The sequence below is a fragment of the Delphinapterus leucas genome, chromosome 5, assembly GCF_059928025.1.
Source record: "Delphinapterus leucas isolate spDelLeu-1000000601 "Yukka" chromosome 5, BTC_Dleu_Yukka2, whole genome shotgun sequence".
Lineage (NCBI taxonomy): Eukaryota > Metazoa > Chordata > Mammalia > Artiodactyla > Monodontidae > Delphinapterus > Delphinapterus leucas.
The window spans coordinates 32364856-32370166 of record NC_143133.1 but is presented as its reverse complement, the minus strand read 5'-3'; the positions used below and the strand labels follow the sequence as shown (position 1 = coordinate 32370166).

Genomic DNA, 5311 nt, shown 5'->3' with positions numbered 1-5311 from the left:
CGAAAAGAACTGCTCCTTGAGAATGTAAACAAAAATCGACAGTTTCACTTTTTGTGTGAGGTTTTCTTAAGTATAAATAATAACCATACCTGTTTTCAGAATTAATACTTTCACAAAACCAACAAAAGAAATCTTCTCAAATGTAAATACTTTTCAGAGAAACAAAGTGTACTGCAGTTAGAGAATCAAAATCCTTTACAGTATATGAAACAGTCTTATTTAATTATTATACCTTCTAAGAACTAAAAAAAAACCTTCACTTTTTAAGAGGGCCCTTTTCATTTCAACGTCAAGCTTTATTTAACAGCATTAAGTCGTACTGGAATACTATCTGGTTCTTAAATAGTCATATCAATCTATTTCTTAGATTTGAAGGAAACAGGAAGACAAACATGTTAGATTTGGGTTATTTAATTTTTGTTTCTTTTGAAATCTGAACATTTTTACCTTTTTCAACTTGAGCAAAAGGCTCAAAACTGAGAGAAATTAGAATAAAAGAGATCTCTTGGGATATTTGTAGGTCTTCAATGAAGTTGAATGACACTGAAATTCAGAAAATAATAATGAAAATACATATACATCTAAGAATCACAAAAGCATTCAAAATATTAATTCCATAACTATTTAGCATATTTACTCATCATTTCTAACACACATGAAAATGAATTAGGAATATATTTAAACTATCATTGTTAGAAACCAAAATATTGCTTTGACATAAAAGCACAAAAAATTAACTATTCCAATATTTACTTCGGGAAGCTTTTTTTTTGTTTTTGGGTTTTTTTTTTTTTGCGGTACGCGGGCCTCTCACTGTTGTGGCCTCTCCCGTTGAGGAGCACAGGCTCCGGACACGCAGGCTCAGTGGCCATGGCTCACGGGCCCAGCCGCTCCGCGGCATGTGGGATCTTCCCGGACCGGGTCACGAACCCGTGTCCCCTGCACAGGCAGGCGGACTCTCAACCGCTGCGCCACCAGGGAAGCCCCTTCGGGAAATTTTGATAACAATTTTTTTTTGCATTTGTTTAGGAGAATGTTGTTGCCTTATTTCCTTTGTAAATTATTATAACTTATCTAATTCCAACTTGATACTCTCTAATCAATCTTCCACACTTCTACCAAAGTCATATCAGGGTATGACTATGTCCTTCTGCTTAAATGGTTCCCCATTCTTTCAGGATAAAATTCAGCTTGCTGGAGCACGCCACTCATGGGTTTGCATCATCTGACTTCTGTCTCTATCTTATATTATTTCCTGTCATACCCCATACACTTTCCCTACCTATGTGCTATTGCCCAAATGATCACTCTCTCACCTTTTTATGTGTTTATTTGTTTACATGTCATTTCCTCAACGTAGAATATTATTCCTTCCCATATTAACCAGATTTAATCCTCATAATATTTCAAGATTCAACTCAAGAATCATTTCCTCCTAGAAGTCTTTATGGACCACTCCTCCCTTCCCCTACTCAGACGTCCATTTCCAATTACCAACTCCCTCACTGACCTACACATAGCAAACTTTAAAATACAAAAAGCCAACAGATTGCAATGCAGAAAAATTAATTTCTGAATTAATCGTTACCTAATGCCAAATCTATTCTTACTTTGGTTTTCTTCTTGGGACTACCCAATATGTGTGCATGTACACACACACAGGGACACACAAATATGACACCAGCACTCGTGTCAGAGGCCCAATGAGGAGCAGAGGCCAGCAGGTGAGCGCTCAGTGTAACTGTCCCGTTTCCACCATTTGTTAGAGATCCCCACCCTTAGTTTAGCCACAGAGATAAGGTTATTTCACTCTGACTTCCTTGGGTTACTATCCATTCTGCTTACGTATGGCCCCTTTTTTTGGAGGTGATATTCTCTGATTAATACGCAATCATCATTTTATGCTATTGGATCTTAAACTCTCTTACAAATACCACCCCAGTTACTTTGTGATGGTTAGAATCACTACAACTCCTACTTTCCTTGTGAGAAACACCCATATAGATACTTCATGATCATCAAAGCTGCTCAAATCACTTTCTAAACATAATTAATCACTAATTCAGTTAGTATCAGACAAAGCGAAGTCTGATGCTACATGTTCTGCTGCTAATTCACATCTATTTTAACTTCTGGAGCATCAACTAAGTTCTGGATATAAACTAGATTGTAAGAAGCAAAAACAGCTGCATTTCAATGTTGAGCTTACAGTTTTGCCAAAACGAATCCCCATTTTATAGAACTGTCATCTGATTATTTGAGAATCAGATGCAAGAATTAGGTTCAACACTGAAAGAAGAAAGCCCTCAACCAGTAGTGAAAATAATTTTCAACCCTGAAAGATCCTACATACATAGTTTCAAGGTAAATAATACATTTTCACAGGCACACAGAATTAGCCCAAGGCCCCAACTGTGATTTACATTGGGTGGGAACAGTTAAGATGTAGCCATGGTCATGAAGAAAGAGGCTATCTGGAGGCCCACCTGTGACAGCATCAGGCCACACATGCCCTTCCTGACAATGCATGCCGGTGCTGACATACTTCTCTGTGACTGGCCCAACTACTCTTGTGGCCTGGAGTGAGGCTGGCATCCCAGCTGAAAGTTTTAACAAGTACAGGAAAGAGGAGCTAAGCATTTGGAAGCACTTACTTGGTTTTTGTTTCTGGAGCAAAGCACTCTAGTACTCTGGGAAAGGAAGGAATGTGTCTTGTTTTTAGATAGCAAAGTGTTGAGATGCCAAGATGTGAAATGGAAAAAAAGATTAAGGCCTAGAAGAAAGTCAGTTTTAATTGTCTGCCAAATAGAAATGAATCTGATCATCCTCTCTTACTTTCCATTCTGGTTTTGAATCTGACAGAAACTTTTTTGGTTAAGGAGGGATCTACCTAACTGAGCAAAAAATTGGGTGTTTTGGTTATAGAGAAGCCGACATAAAAGAGCTGAAAATTACTTTGCTATTTCTAAGTAATTATCCATGTGTCACTATGTCATATCAAAAACCAACAGAAATGTTATTTTAGTATGGATTGATTTTTTTTTCTATTTAGGACTGAGTTTTCTTTGTAATCACTAAAAATTTAAAGATGAGGGACAGGAAATAATAATTAATTGAATAACCTCACTTCCCGTCCCCTCGTTAACCTTTCCAAACTTTAACCAACAGTGTTCCCTGCTCACAAAATCCATAAAGATCCATAAAGAATTGGGTTTATTCACAGTGCAAAGATGCTTCGTGAAATGCACAGCCTTGGTTCTACGTTTATTAAAATAATCTTCCTAAGTTTTAATCTTTTAAAGATTCTAGGCCCAAAAGAAAAAAAAAAAGAAGCTGATATATAAAGGATAATTTGAATACTCTTGAAATCACAAAAAAGTAAAATAACTTTAATTGCCTTTAGGAAGGATGGTTACATTGCATTTAGAAAGGATGATTTTCACCTGTGGTAACTTTTATAAGCCATTTATATATCCACTCAATATATATTGTCTGATTATTTTTTTACATTGGAAGTAAGTTTGGAAATGTTTTAAAGAGAAGACTAAAAAAGTACATAACCATCCCTAGAATTTTAGAGTGTCACCAACATTACAATTCTCCACATGACTTTATAATTTTATTTTTGCCATTCAGTTTTCTTCTTCCCCACAAGTAGAATCAGGTAAGTGGAGATAAGGGGCAGTGATACACATATTGATAGTGTTAGGTTTAAGAGATGAATGAAGACGGGAAGCTGTGGAGTGTTGAAGAGGAAAGCAATTCTTTTTCAGACCATGCTGATTCTCAACCAGCAGAGCAGCAGATAGAGGTAAAACACAAGTACGCTTGGAAGGAATAAACCACATTTTTGGACCATATTTCTTTTAGATAATTTTCACCTTCTCACCGAATCTACTTCCACAGCGATAATTAGTGCAACCGGCTTTACAAATAAGGAAACCAAGCCCCAGAATCAGTAAAAGTCATAAAGCTATTAGGAGCCAAGACTCAATTCCCTGTGTGTTTTCTATTATGCCATGTTTTCTCATTATTCTATGTTTTTCTTAATGAAAGAATGATGACATCATAATGAAAATCAACACAGTTTTGAAGAAAGCTTCCAGTGTTCAAATCTGGAATGTTCTCTCAGAGTAACAATTGAATCCAGAACATTCTCTCACGGTAACAATTGAAATCCATAAGGTCCTCTCAGAATAACAGATCAAAACTCAGTAATAAGGGCTCTCAGTGCAATCTTGTTCCAAATACGTCTGAGCTAGCTAGAGAAATTAAGGACGGGGAAAAGCTTATCTGAGTCCTCCTAACCATGCGGGAGGGCAGAGCAAAGTGAGCACTCAACATCAGATACTTTAAAAAAGTGAAATGGGTTCTGCAGACAAAATAAAAAGTGACACTATTGTTCTCCCCCCACTTTCTCAACCCTTGTCCCAGCTGTCTTCTCCTATAGCAGATACCATGAAGAAGACACTTTAGGGACCATGATTTGATAGCCCTGATGCTGAGGCTCTGGTCTAGTGAAAATTCAGAGGTCAGGTTGGATTTCTGCATCGTTAACATTCAAATCAAAGGGTCATGGTGTACTGCATCCACTCTGCCTTGAAACCAAGGCACATGGCCCTTGCACGCCTGTCAGGGCCTGTTCCTCACTGCTCCATCTCCTCCTGTTACATCGAATTCTCTTCAGATTGAATGAATCTTTCGCCCTTTACTAAAGACTTCCATGGAGAGGAACAACTCTGAGTCTCATAGCAATTTTTTGAGGCCTTGCCCTGGCAAGGCTACTTACTGATGTCCAAATGAAAGAATTATTGCGTTTTTTGCTTCTAACAGCGAAGCTACTTGCTAGTTTTTGCTAGTTATTTAACATATGTGTGTATATTAAAGCAAGTAGGATTTTCTGGGAATCTGTGTATAAATAGGGTGCCCGGTTTCAATCGAACTGGATCCCACATGCATGCTGCAACTAAGAAGCCCACATGTGGCAACTAAGACCCAGCGCAGCCTAAATAAATAAATAAACAAATAAATAAATGAATATTTTTTAAAAATGCTGAGCTTACTTCTCATTGGCTCATTTCCTACTCAGGTCTGCTTATAGGAGGGAGGGTCTAAGCATTATTGATTCACCTACTTTTTCTTGCTTAGAGAGAGTTGCTATAACAGTACTAGGAATTAAAAGACCCTTGCAGCTAGGTCTTGATCGGTAAAACAGTACTCAAATTGTTTCCTCATAACAGAACATTCTAAGCCAAACACTCAGTGTAGCTCTAACCACAGTAATATTCTTTAAAAATACCTTCCATACAAA

At 37.4% G+C, this 5311-nt stretch overlaps 1 non-coding gene across 1 annotated transcript; it reads left to right on the top strand.

Annotated features, from left to right (window-relative positions):
- Positions 1–4667: 4667 nt before the first annotated feature.
- Positions 4668–4783, top strand: LOC115801958 (U5 spliceosomal RNA). The gene has a single exon (XR_004022335.2). It is a non-coding gene; the product is annotated as a U5 spliceosomal RNA (small nuclear RNA).
- Positions 4784–5311: the final 528 nt, after the last annotated feature.